General features: G+C 43.9%; 1 protein-coding gene across 18 annotated transcripts in view; it reads right to left on the reverse strand.

The window, feature by feature from the left end:
• LOC119965371 (teneurin-2-like) overlaps nucleotides 1–20,011 on the reverse strand; it is a 3,273,255-nt gene that overhangs the window by 1,199,177 nt on the left and 2,054,067 nt on the right. For all 18 annotated transcript variants that reach the window (XM_038796070.1, XM_038796068.1, XM_038796065.1 and 15 more), the window contains one exon: nucleotides 8,721–8,803. The gene's annotated coding sequence lies outside the window, so the exon portion shown is untranslated. The remainder of the gene's footprint in view (nucleotides 1–8,720; nucleotides 8,804–20,011) is intronic.

Here is a 20,011-nt window from a genome sequence, read left to right on the forward strand (position 1 = left end):
TTATACAAAACTAATAGAAATAAAGAGCTCGGCCATTTGCCAATATAAAATCATAGAATCACTACAATACAGAAGGAGGCCATTCAGCCCATCAAGTCTACACTGAACCTCTGAAAGAGCACTCTACCCAGGCCCACTCCTTCACCCTATCCCTATAAACCTACTCAGCATTTTGGACATTAAGGGACAATTTGGCATGGCCAATCCACCTAACCTGCATCTCTTTGGACTGTGGGAGGAAACTGGAGTGCCCGGAAAAAACCCACACAGACATGGGGAGAATGTGCAAACTCCACACAGTTACCTAGGTTGGAATTGGGTCCCTGGCACAATGAGATATTAGTGCTAACCACTATCACACCATGCTGCAACTTTTAATTTTTACTTGGCCAATTTTTAAATGAAAATTGAAGAACGCACCAGTCTTTAATTTGAGATAGAAATGCTCAGAATTTGTAATTTTAATCCGATGTATTTAATACCAAGACTTTGAGGTCACATTGTGAAAATATTAGCATATCCATAGTTTTGATATACTAATTTTTTCTCCAATTTTAATACAAGTATAAACCCAGTTAAAAGCAGAAAAGGGTGTTTTGTTTAGAAGGTAATTTGCAAAGGTCACTCTTTAAAGAAAGTAGGAAATTAATTTGTTCGCCTGCATGTGAAGTGATAATGTACATTGTGCAGCAATATATCCAGGTTTTCAGGACAATTTACATTATCATTTATATTTTACCAAATTTACCATTATACCAAAAAAAAAGCACCTTTCTTCTTAGGGTCAGATCTTTGCTACCGAGGCAAATGACTCAAATCAGGCAACTTCCCGACTCGGCAGACCTGCCCTGGTTTGAAGGGATATTACACCAAATGTTTACTCTAAAGAGGTGGGAGTGGGATTAAGTCAAGCCAGCGAACCCCAGAAGCAGACTGTAGGTGCCCATGGGGCTGAGTGAGTGCCAAAGTGGGCTGGTTAGAAGGTTCATCGGTGTTTTTAAAAGCTAAGCCCTCTAGCCTTCATCCTTCACATCTCCTAACCTCCCACCCACATTTTATGCCCTCTTCCATGCCAGCTTGTGTCCCCATGCCCACTTAAAACCCTCTATCCATGCCCCCTCCATGCCACCTTATACTCCCATAACACTTCCTATAGCCACTCACCCGTATCCAATATGGACAGGTCTCAGAGCCATGTGGAAATTCAAAAAAGTCAAACCTCTAACAATCTACTAGAGCTCTCACTATACATTATTGGTACAGTAAAAAAAACACCCATTCATGGAACCCATTCAATGAATTTAAATCTACTCAAGTGCTCAATCTGTTATCAAACAAAGTTTGTACAGTGACCACATCAAGAACAGCTGATCCTTTAATGGCCTCTTTAAACTGTTAATCGAGTAAATGAGTTTTTGATACTCAACTAAGCATTCAGTATGACATAAATCCTTGGGAAATGTCCACAAGGAACTCCATTGATACTTCAGGAACGGATGGTAATGTTTTTTTTTTCTAACCCACAGCAGTTAGCCTGACAATCAAAGCAGTCCAGCAGATTTTGTTTTAACTGTAACTGACAACTTTTGTCTGTTTTTCTTGTTCAATGGGCTTGGTTCTTTAAAACTTCAGATCATGCTCCTGAAACAAACCTTACCTACCCTTCACAAACCTATACTTCTGCTCCATAAATCTTTGACTCTCACATTGCTGGTTAAGACGCCTGGAATTGCAAAAATGGGGCCTGTTTGAACTTAGCACTAATTTCAAATGGTCCCACTGAATTTGGATTTCCCACTTGTGTGATTCGCTTTCAGATTGTAGGTGAATTGTCCAAGTATAGAAACTGTTGTCAGGTCATTGAATGATGATTTGAAGTCTAAACTGTAACAAAACCCACTGCTGAAAATACATTCAAAAGAGCCTGTAATCGATTTACAACTGTTCGGTCACTCTATGCTTGGAAAGTATGCAATGATGATTTGGGAAATAGATCCAAAACAGAGAGGAGCAAAATCTGAGTTGATTTATCGGTGTTACTGTTTACTTTCTTCAGACCAATTAGGAAATGCTTTCCCTGCAAATACAGGAAACCCCAGAGATACGGGAAGGCTGAAGGTAAACTCAGAAATGGCAGAAAAGGAATGAGGCACATTAACAATTGTGGTGTTGTACTTCGGTCAACAGCTAAGTGCTCTACTTATAAATCAATGCTGTATAAATATAACAGAAGAGCAATTAGTCAATTCATGAACCACTGACTGACCAGAGTTGGATGAGTAATCAATTTAATGAGTCGTTTAAGCAGTCGCTTCGCCATTCCACATTTTTTTTTTTCGTTCATTCATTTTTTAAAAAATTATTTATTTTGTCCAAAGCTGCTTAAACCTGAAGTCTCTCAACTGGCACCCAGAGATTTACAAGCCTGGAAAAACAAGCTGTATTTTAAAAAAAAACTGATCTCACACCAGACTCAAGGTTTTAATTAAAAGCCGACATACAGTGTGAAGTCTTTAATTAGGAGTAGACAGCAAGCATCTTTACTCTAAGACACTTGCAGTAGGACAAAATAAATGCATAAATTGAAGAAAGGCACTGTTCACATACCTTGAAGTAAATAGATGAATAAATTGTAATAGTTAATTACCAGCGTTAGTTCTAACCTTTAATCTATATAAAACTACTGCCCTGAGTACCACAATGTATTTTATCATATTATTTGCATGTACTACAATTCTAGTTTGTGTAATGTTAATTCACTAGTGCAATACTGTCTCTCTGTTGGGACAGAAGAGCCACTTGCATAATGGAAATCACCAACTGGTTGCAACGCAACCATTTTTCTTCATGGTGCCAACTTCTACGTATTAAAGAATGTAACTTTGGAAGGGAGACATCTTCTAAAATCACAATGCAGGATGTGAGGAATTGATGGATATCTATGTTGCCTATATAGGCCTCTGGTAATTCAACAGCCAAAAGCACTTTATGATAGAATCATAGAATCCCGATAGTGCAGAAGGAGGCCATTCAGCCCATCAAGTCTGCATTGACCCTCCGAAAGAGCATCCCTACCTTTACCCACTTCCCTACCCGATCGCCACAAACCCCATCTTACCTTTGACACTAAGGGGAAATTTAGCATGGACAGTCCACCTAACCTGCACACATTTGGACTGTGGGAGGAAACCGGAGCAACCGGAAGCCTCCCCCTCCCTGATGTGTGGCAGCGTACGAAGCTCAGCCTCCAGCCCATCAAATCTGAGCCGAAGTTCCTCGATCAACCAACACTTTCCACAGATGTGTTTGCTAGGAACCACAGTGGGGTCCACCAGCTCCCACGCCATGCAGGTACAACACATCTCCTGGCCCTGCATCTCTATTTTATTTAATTAGTTTTAGTTTTTAAAAAAAATACCAATGGTTTTTCAACATTCTAATCTGTAGAATATTTCTTTTTACCTTTAATCTGAAGCAAATTTAGAATAGGTAATGCAAATTAACAGTTATATTACCAGCCAATGAACTTACAGTTTTCCTATCACGTCTCTTCTGGATTTTTTCAAAACTCAGCCCGCTGCCCAGAGGTGTTCCTCTCCACTCATCCGAAATTAATTTGTTAGCTCAGATTCCATGGAAATCTCAAAATCTCTCTTAGATCATTTGATCATGTAGCTTTGTTCCAGTCAATTTCAGGATATAAAAAGTGGCACCCTCCATCAAGAATGAGGGGACATATTCTTAAAATTAGTGCTGGGCTATTAAGCATTGAAACCAAGATACACAATTTCCCACACAGAGGGGTAACTGACATCTGGAATTCTTTCCTTAAAAAGGATGTGGATGTTCAAAAAAGTCATGAAAATAATACATTTTTGTTTGGTAAGTGTATTGATGGAGTTGGAGAATAAGGTGGTTAAATGGAGTTGATGTGGAGATGCCGGCATTGGACTGGGGTGAGCACCGTAAGAAGTCTTACAATACCAGGTTAACGTCCAACATGTTTGTTTCAAACACCAGCTTTCGGAGCACTGCTCCTTCCTCAGGTGATCTAATTGGATGACAGAGCTAGTCTAAGTGGCCGAACGGCCAACAACTCTTCCCATGATCTGTGTTGAAAATGAATATCATTAAAGCAGGAGCTAGATTACTGTAAGCTTCTGCTGATCACTTCCCTCAACCAATTTTCAATGGATCACCTTGCTTCTGAAACTAAACCCACGTTTAGTATTATTAACCCATTTTCAATTAATTGTAGCAGTCTTCATCTGTTTTCCAAGACTCTGAAATGGAATTTAATCAAGCCTCCTGAATATCCAATTAGACTACTTCTACTAAATTTCTCTCAAAAAACAATTTAGTTAGCCCCCCAAAGAATTCCAGTGGATTGGTGAAGCGTGGTCTGTTATTGCTAAATGCACGCTAACTATTAAGTATATCCTTTTGAGTTTCACTGATGAAATATAGAGGCATCCCATACAATAATCTTGAGTATTGTTTTCCGGTTACCAATCTGCTCTCTAATTCCCAGGTCAAGCTTAATTTCTTTGTTGAAACTTAAATAATATTTGTGGTGCTTCCCTCTCTGTGGTGAACCACTGTGTACACCTGTATTAGGGGATGTAAGGTAGGACCTGTACTACAGGTTCGCCGGTAGCCCCTGCCGGCTGGCTCTGCCCACTAGGAGCTGTATAAATATGTGTGTCCTCCATTGATCTGTCATTTCGCCAGCTGTAGTAGGAGGCCACACATCTGACTGCAATAAAGCTACAGTTGTACCCAATCTGAGTCTTTGTGCAATTGATCATGCATCACTCTCCAAATCTAGTTCTTGGATTTATAAATCAGAAGTATCGAATCATAGAATGGTTACAGCCCAGGGGACCATTCAGCCCAATGAATTCATGCCAGCTCTCTGTGAGCGCAACTCTGCCCGTAACCCTGCAGTTATTTTCCCTTCAGAAATTTTTCCAATCCCCTTTGAAAACCACAATTGTCAGTGATTTGATTGTCTGGTTGGGTGATTGTGACTTGTTAGAATTGAGGAAGGGAATTTGGATCTTGTCAAGATTTGCATTTGTGATGTTCAACGGCTGAGTAATGTAGGGTTTAGAGATGAAGAAGCCATAGGAAAAGTCTGAATGATTGTGTGTGATGATTGGCGACATGTGGATGGCACAGATTGATAGACGCTCCAGATGGAATTTTCCAGCCCCTCCCCCTGGCAGGCTTTCCGGCAGCGGAAGAGTCTTGTCCACGGCCGCTGCCGGGATTTTCCGGTGTCGCCGATGTCGATGGCATCTTGCATGGCTTGCCCGTCCTGCCACCGGGGAACCCGCCACGGGGGAGGGGGGGGTCACCATCAGCAGGTCCAGAAGATCCCACCAGTAAGAAGGGCTGGAAAATCCCGCCCGTAGTAGTGGATTCTTAAACATGCAAAATTACAAAGAATCACAGGAACTGAAAGGGAGTTTTGTGTATGAGAAGGGTGAGGGAGTATGCTAACCATGCCACAACCTCTTTCTCTATAGGTGTGAAAACAGTCAAGAGAATTTTTCTGGAGAATGGGAGCATGACAGGGGAGATGGTTGGTGTCAAAGATGTGAGTACTGGAGGAAACTGCAAGGTGGGAAGAATAATCTAAGACGCATCCTGGAATTTGACAGTGGTGGGAGAGGGGTTATGGATTTCTGGAAGCAAAACAGGGGATCACGTGATTTGAGTGAAAGGGGGTCCTGAGTGAGGAAGAACTGAGAGGGGTTCCAAAGTCTACAAGAACTGGAGAGATGGGTCTTGAAGAAGTGCATTGTCTGGCAATTCTGATGCCAGGTTTCAGCAGTAGTAGCATTTTGGAGGAAAAGGCTTAGGGAATACAACTCAATCTCCTGTTACCCACTTTATCACCTTCGATTGTTCCCCAAATTATTTTTGGCTTCAGTGCAAATTTTGGATTACACTAAATTGCAGTAAGTGCACTTAAATCCCTTTAATGTTGAGCACTGGATGAAGGCTGGGAACTGGTGAGAAAAGTAATTTTGGACAGTGGAACATGTGAAAAGGATGGACGGAGCAGGGGTTTGGGGCAAGGTCTGCAAACGGTGGAAATAAGAAGCACCAGAGGGAAGTTAAGTGAATGTACCAGAGAAGGAGGAAGAGCATAGTCAATTAGACTTTTGGGATGTCAACAGAAGTGCCAAAAGGAAGCATATATTCCTTCTGTTGCAGTAACTAATTCTAGTTTTGTAGATGCCGGGTTTTCTGCTCCTGTGACTATGTTGAGAGAGGCTCATTGTTTATTTCTATTGTCTAATTTCTGCTTTCATACCTTAACTGTTGCTCCTGATCTGTCCTCCTAATATCTGTTTGTTGAATATTTTCAGAATCTGATTTCCAGCAGCTTCACTCAATTCTTTAAACAATTATAAACCCTCTTGTGTTCAGCAGATGTTGAAGTGACATTATTTTTTTTCTTTAGTATCTCTAAATTTCTGTGCATGTTGCTTTTGCAATTTTCCACACAATCAACTGATGCTTAGAACCCACTACTGTCAAGCAATAATTCTGCCAACTATGTACTTGATACCCACTGGCATCAAATACTATTCAACAAGCCAACTTGTCAAACTTGATGCCCACTGGCACCAGACCATCATTGTCCTAATCAGTATTTAAACAGCTAATGGCCAATCACTTACTGATGAAATACTAGCTAGTTGGCAGTGTTATGTTTATTGTGTTTTCCCTGTTCTGCATTTTATTTTTGTGCCTTGCTGCAATCTTTGATTGAAACTTCCCTGGGTATAGTTTCCACCTTTATTTATCAGATATATCCTGATCTGGTTGACAGAAGCCTCACTGTAAATTAGCTGCTTTCAGCTAAATTGAGTTCTGCGACACAGAAAGATTTTAAGCAGGCTGATACATAAATAGAACTAATATGGTAAATATAGCAACTGACAGAAAGCAGTAATCTCAGGTTTAAAGTCTAGACAACGGAAAATATAGAGAGGCGCTAGAAGGCACACAGTGACATTGTATTAAGGATGAAGTTACGCCTGGCTTGGCAGATCATCAAGGCTGTATCATAATACTCCACAGTACCATGGAAGCAAGAGTGGAAAATATTCTTCTCATGTACATCAAGTAACCCCTTGTACTAAAGACCATGAAGATAGAAAGATTGCTCTACACGCAGCACCTAGAACAACATTTGTGGCTGCTCAAGCAATAGTGAATCTCACATTATATCCAATCGACTCAATATAAACACTAATCTCAGCCAAACAGAAAGCTTCCAATGGACCAAATCAGTTCCCATTATTAAATCAGCAGAGTTTCAGTGGTGCAAGGTTTTCCCTTTATAAAAGTCTTTCAAGGATAGGTGGATCTATTTTGCTATATATTGTACTGTACATCACTATATTTATTTGAAGCACTGTATCAAAATATTTAGCGAATCGGTATATGTAAAATATAGGAACCTATCTGTCCAAATTTGCTGCTCATAATGTCAAATAGAATTCAAATAAGTGCAACTGATTCCCACCATTTCGAATTCTAAAAGGATTTCCCATTATTCCCAAACATTAAAGAATCAAGCCTCTTTCAGGACTATTGGCAGGATTATATGGCCGCCCCGCAGCGTGTTTTCTGGCAGTAGAGACGGCTCACCACTGGTCGCCAGCAGGATGTCTGTAGTATTTTGCATGGCTCACCCATTCAGCTGCTGGGGAACCTGCCGCAGGGAGGGCGTAGTGGGTGGGACAGGACAATCTCCCCAGCAGAAATGGCTGGAAGATCTCACCCCATGTTTTGCCCATAAGGAGAATTCTGGTTTAATGTGGTTGACTTTGGCAACTTCAATCAACCTTGATAAAAGTGCGTAGGTGTTAAATTTAGGTGGAAATTAAATTAAACTGTGCACCTGCATTCACTCGTCAGATTTACATGTGAAGAATCACCGCTTTCTTGACGGGCTAGGGCCCATGATTGCTTGTGAAACCTCAAGGAAAGAATGAATGCTGGAACAAAAACTTGTGGGGATTAGGAAAAGAAAAAATACAAATGGACAGAAACCTGGGCTGAGGCTGTGCAGGTCTAATTCTGCGATCTATGAGCTGAGCAGAAAACCAGATTTGGAGGGAGCTAGTCTGAACTTGAGCTACAAAACTCCAGCCCTGATTCCATGACCTGTGCTTCCTGTGAGTATGGCGCAGTCTGTTCACCACTCTCAAGGACAATTAGGGCTGCACAACCAACACTGACCTTGCCAGCAATGCTCACATCCCATGAATGAATGGAAGGATTGGAAAATTTGAAACTTTGAAGTAGCTAATGTGAATAGCATTGATGCATATAACTGAGAGCTCAATATACACATGAGGAGAGAAGGAAGTAGAAGGATGTATTGATACGGTGTGAAAAAGTAAGGTTGGGGGGAAGCTCAAGTGAAGCATAAAGACTAGAACTGACTTGCTGAGTGGCTTCTGTGTTAAAAATTCTACACAAAAATGCAGAATAACGGTCCCTTGGCAAAATACATTAGATCACGCATAGACCACTTGCTGCCTTGTTCAACATTTGTTGAACTTCATTTTGAAACTTGAGTGAAAAACAATATCTGAATGCAAAAAAGACATTAGCATAGACAGTACTATAATTATTCATTCACGGCCTACCCCCACCCCACCCCCCCATTAGCCATTTTGATTTTGCCTTACCTGAAGTTGCAGGTTACTCTGCTGCAGAACTCACTCCAGTCACACACACGTCTACAGTTTCATTGTCGCGCCACCCTTGGTATCTGCAATGCAATCAAATTAAACAAGGAGGATTGGTTTACATCTTGTTGAGCGTTTTTCAAAAAATGATTAAAATGGGAATAAGAGACAGCCATTTTGCCACTCTCGTCTGTTCCACCATTCAATGACATCATTACTGAACCAGTTCTACTTACAGGAGAAAGAAATCTCTGGATGAATGTTTGTGCTCATTGAAGCAGAAAATAAAACACATTTTTGCCTCAGAAACACACACCAAAAATAAATGCAAAACCCCCTCCATGTTTGCCCTCAGTTCTACTGGTAATTTTGTTGTAATTTGAACAAAAGAACTGGCAGGGCCCTCAGAATAAGGGTGGAGACCCATGTCTGGAAGATTCCTCAATACTGTGTAACAGCTGGAGCATCCATCATTGCCTTCCAAGGAAAACGACATGTCAGGGCAGAGAATTCCAAAACTGGGAATTCCTGGTCCTCAGCTTTCCATGTGATCAAGCATCGTAATGGTGGCCAGCGTGCTAAGTTAAATGTTGGTGGTGGTGAGGACAGGATGGACCTCATCAGTGATGTGTCCAGGCCAGAAAAAGAGCCTGGAGCCAGAAAGAGTTGACGTTTCTTTTTTTCCTGAGTGCAGATTAACTCTCAGGCTCAGGTGGTCAAGGAGGGCTTGGGTATTGCACCCCACCTCCCTTGCACCACATTCTCCCCTCTCCCATCCATACACGACACCACCACCCGGCCTAACCAAGCAAATGTTTCTGTGGCATGCAGGAATGCACTAATAGTATGCATCTTCCAGCCTCCACTGACCATGCCACAGAACAAGTGCTGCAAGGCACCAGGACTGCAACCTTGGAATATTTTGGTTCCACTATGTTTTACCCTTAGACTGGCGGCAGGCAGCATAAAATATGCCAACTGCCTGAAAACGAAGGTCCAATGATGTTCCCAATTGATTGGATTATTGCCAACAGTCATCTGCCAGCCAACCAGTTCTTTTTCTATTATATATGGAGTTTGTTCAGAACACTTCAAGCCCCGTTCACAGCTAGAAAGAAGAGAATTTAAAATCAGATTCCTGCAGCTTTGGTGACTGATGAAAATCGCTGATAGTGGCTTTGTGAACCTGAACTACTATTTCCTCATACAAGTGTAAGAAATCCATCCTAAGCATTAAACTGGAAGGAGACTCTTTGCCAACTCTTGCATACGGAAGGGGCCTGCAATCCAAACAGCTTTAAAGATTCATAGCTTTCATACAGGGAGGGCTATTCAGGCACAAACTGGAACAGCTCACTCAGAAAAGACACTAGAAAAAAGTCCATGATACTGCCGACTGAATATTTAATGCCACGCCTGTTTCTTCATGCACACGCTTGTGGTTTAATGTGCAACAACAATTGCACTGTGATTGGAATTATGTTAGTGCCACAGTTTCGGTAAAGTTCTATGCCTTTTACTGGGTGGCACTGTTCTTTCAAATCTGAGAATGTAAATCTCTGTAAAAAGGTAATAACGGGCTATCCATCTTCTAGAAAACAAATCCTGAGTGGTTTATCAAAGGACTAAAGGGGTGATTTCAGACTATAATCAGCAAGTGGCCACAACAGTGAGAGGCTGATTACACAAAATGTGATCCACGCAAATGTGGACTGATAATGACAATGGTCTACTTTTCGCCGGATCAAGTTTCGCTAGATACAGCAGGATCGTGGAATGCCATCCACATTTTTGTGTTCTCTAATCAGACAAAAAGCTGAGTTGTAAAAGCTCTGACCTCTTGCTATCATTTAACCAGGCAAAAACACCCATTGCATTTGCACAGTGCATAAAGCTAAACTGACGACATACACATTGTGCGAGTGGTTAGCAGGTCAAATAACAGCAGAGAATACATTTTGCAATATGTGATCTTGTTTCTTTGGGCAAAGTTGTGATCACTAAGCTGCAGAATGTCAGAGCTGGAGCATTGTTAAGGTTACTTCTCTGTTAGATAATAGAATGGGTTAACTTCAGCTCGCTTCCATTCTGTTTCTTTCAATACCAAACATATCCAGCGAAGGAATCTGATGAATTAAATGTGAACTATAGCTCCCTTTATTCTGTTCCGACAGTATTTCTTAACCCTAATCTCAGGGGGTACATTCCAATAACTCTATTTCTCACACTAACTACCCTCATGGGCTTTCCAGGGTGATTAAGTATTCCTCCTCACTGTCCTGGCAAGCAAGTAGGTCATTAGTACAAGTTAAAAGCAGGATAAACTGCCTTGTACATTATCCCAGCAAATGTACCCAGGTCAGGTCTAGTGAGCACTCAGTGAAAAATAAAGCCCCACGATTACAGGAGTCCCTCTCCTCTGATTGAAATGTGAGCCAGTGGCCTCCACATCTACAGAAAAAGACCCAAAATTGCAGGGACTGTGTCATTTTCATACTGAAGGCAGTCTCCCTGCACCAGGGTGGATTAGAGGCTGCCTCGCTCTTCTGCCAATGATAAAATTAGACTTATGCCCAGGCCTGAGGCTCAGGAAATAAAGGACATGTGCCTACACAGTGCATTTTGCAACATCAGGACATCTCAAAGCACTCACAGCCTATGAAGTACTTCTAAAGCACTGTGACTCTTGTAAATTAGGAAAGGAGGGAGGTAATTGGTGTATAGCATATTCCCACAGATTGCATTGGCCAGCTGTTCTATTTTGAGTGCTACTGTTTTAGAAATAAATCTTAACCAGGACAATGCAGAGAATACTCTTCTTCATACCGTACCATGGGATCTTTTACAAATGCCCAAGAGAGTTGATTGTTTAATGCCTCGTTTGAAAGATGGCACTTTTGACATTGCCACACTCCATCAGTATTGCAACAGAATATCAGCCAAGATTTTGGCTTCAAGTCTCTGGACTGGGACTTGAACCGACAACCTTCTAACTCAGAGATAAATGGACTGACAACAGAGCCATAGCTTGAGAAAAAGCTGAAGAAAGAGCACAGTAAGCCTTTCTTCAGCTCCAAATTAAATCAGTAACATGATTGTGAAGGGATTCAATCTCCACTTGGATTAATCTCAATAATTGTTTCTACCTTTTGGAATGTTTACAAGCTGTGTGGTGTTAATTTAGCCCTCAGTTGGCGAAAGTTCTGTTGATCTCTCCTGTGAGAGTGTGTCGCACTGCAGCACTGGCAAGGTTGCTCTGCTGGGCTGTTCAGGGATTGCCAGGGTCTCGGCATTTTTTGTGACTTGATATGGTGGACTGAGGATTGGTTTCCGCCCCTTCAAATGTGATCCCCCCTCAGAATTGCCCCTGTGTATATCATGTAGTTCAGACAGTTTGGGTAGCTGGGTTGCCTTGCCCTGGGTAAGTTTCTAGCTTGTAGGTCTACAGAATATTCTGAAATCTGGGGCACAATTCTCCCAAAAGGGAACAAAGTTCCATAGCGAGCGTGTTAAGCTGCGTCTTTCCCAGTGCTCACAGTGCGGGAAACACATGGCTATTTATTGCGATTTGCGTTGTATGTGGGGAGTGAATGCGTAACGTCGGTCGAGGCCGCAAGTAGCCCCGTTTTGTACAGTGGGGTGCTCTGCTTACCGGAGTTCCCCAGTTTAGCGAGAGATCGGGTTGCCATTTTTAAATGGCATTACGATTTCCGAGGCCCCTGAAGCGATCCCTGACCCCCCCGCCCCCAACCCAAACACTATCAGAGTGTCCTGGCCCCCCCAACACCTCACAAAAAACCCCTTGCCCCAACGCCAACAAAGGGCACACCCGGCTCGATCGTGTGCACATAAAAAATACCTGATTGGCACCTTGGCAGTGCCAACCTCACACCCTGGCAGTGCCCATGCCAACTGGTAGTGCCAACATGAAAGTGTCAGGCTGGAACCCAAGTGGCACCAGCAGTGCCAGGGCACCACTCTGCCAAAAGGTCATGCAGTTGGGGGCCTCTGATCCCCTGGGAGACCCTCACGAGTGCTGTTCCGTCTGGTCCCCATTTGTGGGGATTAGTGCTGAACGGCGCTCCCTGAGGCATAGGGGATGAATCCAAAAGCCTTGGGAATCTGCACATTAGAGTGAGCCAAGCTGTCTCGCTCTAAAATGCCAATTTTCCCAAAAATCATCCCGTGCACAGTGGTTGGGATTTACATCACAATGTCTCGCAAGATGGTGTTGGATGTCACGAGGCATTGCGAGCCGGGTAGATCCCGGCAGCGGGTTCCCCCGGCTTTTATCGGCCATGCTGCACTCCAGCGAGCGGCTTTTCTGGTGCACCGTGGCCATTGGATCGCACTCCTGGATCAGTGCTGTATCTAAAAAATCTTCTCCTCCAAAGACTTCAATTCTGTGACCGCTGTGGGCCATGGGTAAAACTGAGTGGAGCTGGAAGTGAGGAATTTTCATGCATTTTTGATGATTTATAAAAAGTGTGAGTACAGCTTTAAGAGATTACTGGCTTCCAACTTGTCTACTCCTGTAATCGCTGAACAAAGGATCTTCATGGGGTTGTCGGCTTTTGGTGGGCTTTTCAAAATGGTGGTGACACGTTACTACATGAAGAAGAAGGGAGCGCCGTGGTGGTATAAGTTGGCTAACTGCCGACTTGATTTATTCAGCAGTGTCGTGTTACGAGTCGGGACTCGTGGAAAAGAACTGCGGGGCTTGCTATTGGACAGTTACATGCACCTGGAATGGACAAAATCAATTACTAATGCGTTTGTTTTGCGAGCCAGGGATTTTGAGTTTAGCAGACTGGGATTGTGCTTTGCGACCGGTTGCTTTCAAACGGAGCTTCAGACTGAATGATTTGTAAGGCGATTCTTCGGACCAGCTGACCTGGAAGTTAATTTTTTTTATCTCACCCTTGCAGACTGCGAGCTCTGCTTGCTGAAGTGAGACTTCAAAGGAGGATGCAATGGAGTCTTCTGCTTGAGGAAATCTTCGACCTTTTCTTGCTTGCTTCCACACTCTGATGCCTCTGGAACTTTTTCTTTTTTTTCCTGGTGTGTTTTTTGAGTCTCTGCTGCTTTGGTTGGGAGTTCGGTTCAGTGCAGAATCTGTTGAAGGTGTCCTTTTTTAGAATTTTGCAGCATACTTGTGAGGGCGAGGGTTTCAATCCTGATGTTGCCACCTTGGAGAATCCTCCTTTGGACACCATGAAGTAGGCTTTGTAGTCGAGAGTGTGTTAAAAACAAGTCTTATCAACAACTCATAATGATGTACATATCTACAGTGGAGGGCACAGCTATGGAGCTGACTCCAGTCTTTATCCAACCCTATCCATCTCGTGACTGACCCCGATTCTGGGTCATGTGCCTTTTTACACCACTGTGTGGGTTCTACTGTACTCAATTCCACATTAACCAAGGATGTAGAACATCTTGCATCTTGCTACTACATCCCTCCCAAGTGTTTGGGCACGATTCTCCCAAAAAGGAACATAGCCCCATTGCGAGCGTGCCGAGAAATACATGGCTATTCAACGTGACTCGCATTTTATAAGAGGCCTGAATCGGGAATGCGCTGTCAAGCCGCACACAACCCTGTTTTGCTCACCCAAACTCCCCATTGTAGTGAAAAATCGTGATGCCAAAAATGGCGTCCCGATCTCCAAGGGTCCTGAAGTGATCCCCAACCTCCCCCTCCAGCCTGAATGCACTATTGGAGGGACCCGCTCCCCCCCCCCCCCCCCCCCCCCCCACCCTCCCCACCCAACATCCACGCAGTGCACCCCTGGTTGAGTAACATGCTCACCTCTGCTTATTGGTGTTAATGGTGCACAACTGCTACCAGGTTCCAGCATTCCTTGTAGCTTTAGCACACTGGTCTGTAGCTTCGGTTGGGAGTTAGGTTCAGTGCAGAATCGTTGAGGTGTCCTTTTTCTTAGTTTCTCAGCATTGTTGTGGGGATGGTGGTTCTAATCCTGGGCTGCCACCATGGAGAATCCTGCTTCGGACACCATGAAGTAAGTTTCGTTAATGAGAGTATGTTAACTGCAAGTGTTTATTAACATCTTTTCAGTGGCGTGTACAGGAATGGAGCTTACTACCATCTTGGTCTTTACGCAGCTCTATCCATCTCCAGATGCATCTTGCCTCTGGGTCACATTGTCTGGGCAGTACAGTTCTCAGCCCTACATTAACCCTTTCTGTACCAGACCCCACGACTACACCCTTGACTTCGGCAGGGGTATGAGCAGAAGAGTTTTGCATGGAGTTGAAACCCGGATGATTCATATTCTTCCCGAAATTTCAGGACTTCCGAGGGACATTCACCCTCATTCTGCAACTCTTCAATTTCATGAATTGATTTCAACATTTTTTGGAGCATTTTCCTTTGCACAGCCTGATTAAGTTAGGTATAAAATTGGCGACATAGCCATTTGTCATAAAGCAAAGCCCTCTCTCTCTTTTCCAAGCCAATTACCTCCATGACATGCAGTGTCCAAAATGTTTAGAAAGAGGAAAAGACCTGGCATAAACACATCTTTTTGTTGTCTTCAGTAATTTAGCACAAAGCTGTGTTGCACTATGCTGCAGCATTATGTAGCTCGCAAACCCTTGGATCCTCCAGTTACTTTCCACTGAGGGCATTTCTGAATCATCGTACATAATCACATTGGGTATAGGGATGAGAAGCATTCCATGGTCGAATAAAAATAAAAATACATAATTATAAAACAGATTTGGCTCGAAGTAATTTAAAAAGCAGGGCAGAAAACAGAGCAGATGATTGACTGCAGGGCCTGATTAATATTTCCATGTGTGAGCAAACCAACTCTTGCTGGTGGAATTGTTAATCCCATCGTTTACCTGACCATTTGCGATCCTCTATTTGGACACTATTTTAAGAACAGCTGTTGAAATGCAAATTAATAAACACACATCAGAGAAAGACTATTAAACTATGGCCTTTGTTTGTATTGCAAATGCACACCTGTGATTGTGAAATCGTCGGCTGTCAAATGTATATTCTTCCACAAAATGTTTTTAACCTTTCGCTTAATTAGTCTTTACATTTTGGAGATGTTCTCTTCCACTTTTGTTTGCACATTTCCTCAGGTGAAGACAGGAACATTTAACCTGTTCTCTGTCTTTGGCTGATACGTAAGTACAGGAAAGACAAAGGAAACAACTGGCTATTCCTCAGCATCTTCCACAACCTCCAAACATGCCAAAGTGCTTCAGTGACAATGCTTCAGTGACTAGCTTTGAAGTTTTGTTTATCGCTGTCGTAATGTAGTAAAGGCAGCAACCAATTAGCACACAGATAGCTCCTACAAACAGCAAAAAAAGGTGTTGAATTTATATAGCACCTGTCACAACCACCAGATGTCACGTAGCGCTTTGCTAAAGAACAAAGAAAATTACAGCGCAGGAACATGCCCTTCAGTCCTCTAAGCCTGCACCGACCATGCTGCCCGTCTGAACTTAAACCCCCTACCCTTCCGGGGACCATATCCCTATATTCCCATCCCATTTATGTATTTGTCAAGACTCACCTTGAAAGTCACTATCGTATCTACTTCCACTACCTCCCCAGGCAGTGAGTTACAGGCACCCACTACCCTCTGTGTAAAAAACTTGTCTCGTACATCTCCTTTAAACTTAGCTTCTTGCAATTAAAACCTATGTCCCCGAGTAATTGACTCTTCCACCTGGGATAAAGCTTCTGACTATCCACTCTATCCATACCCTCATAATTTTGAAGACCTCTATCAGGTCGCCCCTCAACCTCCGTTGTTCCAGTGAGAAATCAAGTTTCGCTAACCTCTCCTCATAACTAATGCCCTCCATACCAAGGAACATCCTGGTAAATCTTTTCTATACCCTCACCAATGTAGTGTGGTGGCCAGAATTGAACACTATGGCCGGGTGACCGGAGAATCGGCGGCAATTGTGCCCGTGCGGTCGACACGGCACTGGTCGGGGGCCGTTGAAAGATGCCCCCGCAGTGATTCTCCGCTGTCGACCGGCCAAATTCCCGCCACGTTCTGCTGAGTCCTGCTGGCGCGAGCTCGGACCTGTGGCCGTCCTGGTTGGGGGGGGGGGGGGGGGGGGGTTGCCGGGGATCAGACTCCGGGGGGAGGGGGCCCTCCACGGCGTCTAGGCCCGCGATTGGAGGCTACCGATCGGAGGGCACCCGCGATCTGGAGGGGGCCTACCTCCTTCCAGGCGGGCCTGTGTAGGTCTCCGCCATGTTGCCCGGCGCCAGTGCAAGAACAGCCACCACGCGCATGCGCCGGAGCGGAGATGGCCATCGCGCGCATGCGCGGACCCGCGCTGGCATTGCAGGGCCGCCTTTCGGCACCAGAGCAGCGCACAGCACTCCGGCGCTGTGCTGGCTCCCTGAGGGCCGCTGAATCGCTGGGCCAGGAGGCGTGCACCACTCCGGTGTTTACGCCGGCGTCAACACTTGGTCGGGATTTTGGAAAATCATGGCCTATATTCCAAGTGCGGCCTAACTAAGGTTCTATAAAGCTGCAACATGACTTGCCAATTTTTAAACTCAATGCCCCGGCTGATGAAGGTAAGCATGCGTCTGCCTTCTTTTTAAAAATGTATTTTTTATTTTTTTTTAAATTTAGAGTACCCAATTATTTATTCCAATTAAGGGGCAATTTAGCGTGGCCAATCCACCTATCCTACACATCTTTGGGTTGTGGGGGTGAAACCCACGCAGACACGGGGAGAATGTGCAAACTCCTCACGGAGAGTGACCCAGGGCCGGGATTCGAATCCGGGTCCTCAGTGCCGTAGGCAGCAATGCTAACCACTGTGCCACCGTGCTACCCCGCGTCCCAAATGCATTACATCACATTTGACCGGATTAACTCCATCTGCCCAAGTCTCCAACCGATCTATATTCTGCCATATCATCTGACGGTCTTCATCGCTAATCGCAATTCCACCAACCTTTTCGTCGTCCGCAAATTTACGAATCGAACCAGTTACATTTTCCTCAAAATCATTTATATATTTTCCAAACAGTAATGGTCCCAGTCCTGATCCCTGAGGAACGCCACTAGTCACAGCCCTCCATCAGAAATGCACGCTTTCACTACTACCCTCTGTCTTCTATGGCTGAGCCAGTTCTGTATCCATCTTGCCAGCTCATCTCTGATCCCGTGCGACTTCACCTTCTGTTCCAGTCTGCCTTGTCAACTGCCTGACTGAAGTCCATGTAGACAACATCCACTGCCCTACCCTCATCAATCATCTTCATCACTTCCTCGAAAAACTCGATCAAGTTAGTGAGACACGATCTCCCTTTCTCAAAACTATGTTGCCTCTCGCTAATACATCCACTTATTTCCAAGTCAATCCTGTCTTGAAGAATCCTCTCCTATAATTTCCCGACCATTGACGTAAGACTCATCGGCCTGTAATTACCTGGATTATTCTTGCTATCCTTCTTAAACAAAGGAAGAACATTGGCTATTCTCCAATCCTCTGGGACCTCCCCTGTGGCCAGTGAGGACACAAAGATTTCTCTCAAGTCCCCAGCAATTTCCTCCCTTGCCTCTCTCAGTATTTTTGATCTCAACATGACCCAAACTATCTACACACCCTTTCCCGGACATATCATCCACAAAGTCCTTCTCTTTGGTGAATACTGATGCAAAATACTCATTTAATACCTTGCCCATTTCCTTTGGTTCCATGCATAGATTCCCTCCCTTGTTCATGACTCGGCCAACCCTCTCCCTGGCTAACCTCTTGCTCTTTACACATGTATAAAAAGCCTTGGGATTTTCCGAAATCCTGCTGGCCAATAATTTTTCTTGATGCATTTTAGCCCTCCTGATTCCTTGCTTAAGTTTCTTTCTACTTTCCTTATATTCCACACTTTCTTCATGTGTTCCAAGCCTCCTAGCTTTGCCAAATGCTTCCTTTTTCTTTTTGACTAGACTCACAATATCTCTCGTTATCCAAGGTTCCCGAAACCTGCCATATTTGTCCTTCATCCTTACAGGAACGTGCCGGTCCTGAATTCTTACCAACTTGCACTTGAAAGATGTCAGATGTTGATTTGCCCTCAAACATCTGCCCCCAGTCTATATTCTTCAGTTCCTGCCTAATATTGTCATAATTAGCCTTCCCCCAATTTAGCACCTTCCCCTGAGGACTACACTTATCTTTATTCATCAGTGCCTTAAAGCTAACTGAATTGTGCTCCCCTACTGAAACATCGACCACTTGGCCGGGCTTATTCCCCAATACCAGGTCCAGTATGGCCCCTTCCCTATTTGGATTATCCACATACTGTTTCAAGAAGCCCTCCTAGATGCTCCTTACAACCTCTGCCCAATCCACATCCCTTGCACTTTGTGAGTCCCAGTCAATATAGAGGAAGTTAAAATCACCCACTACTCCAACCCTGTTACATTTTCACCTTGCCAAAATCTGCCTACATATCTGCTTGACTATCTCCCGCTTGCTGTTGGGAGGCCTATAGTAAAATCCCAACAATGTGACTGCACCCTACCTATTCCTAAGCTCTACCCATATTGCCTCGCTGTATGAGCCCTCCGATGTGTCCTCCCGCAGTATAGCTGAGATATTCTCCTTAACCAGTCGTGCAACTCCCTGACCTCTTTTTCATGCAGCAAGGCCTGGATATTATCCAGGCTTGGACTGACAAGAAGCAATTTACATTCACGCCACACAAGTGTCAGGCAATGACCATCTCCTCCAAGAGAGGATATAACCATCGCCCCATGACATTCAATGGCATTACCATTGCTGAATCCCCCACAATCACCATCAGAAACTGAACTGGACTAGCCACATTACTACTGTGGCTACCAGGGCATTTCAAAGGCTAGGAATCTTGCAGTGAGTAACTCACCTCCTGACTTCCCAAGATTTTTTGCGGGTGGGGGGGGGGGGGGGGGGGGTGTACGGAGGTTTTGGCTGTTTACTGTTGCTGCAGTTGTTTTTTTGTTTTTCTTATTTGTTATGTATATATTTGAAAATGCCTCCAATAAAATATTTTTAAAAGAAAGAATATTATTATCCTGGCAAGTTCCTGGGCTCACACTAACCATATAATTCGACCAACCAAAAAGACAATTTCCCATGCATCGTTCCACATCAGTTTTGTGATGCCCCGTGCATTTCGAATGCCTTGTTACTTGGGCATCCTTATGACCATGGAATGTGGTGTGGTGGTAAAATCACTAAACTAGTAATCCAGAGGTCTGGGCTAATTCTCTGGGTACCTGGGTTCA

Source organism: Scyliorhinus canicula, chromosome 4, assembly GCF_902713615.1.
Source record: "Scyliorhinus canicula chromosome 4, sScyCan1.1, whole genome shotgun sequence".
Lineage (NCBI taxonomy): Eukaryota > Metazoa > Chordata > Chondrichthyes > Carcharhiniformes > Scyliorhinidae > Scyliorhinus > Scyliorhinus canicula.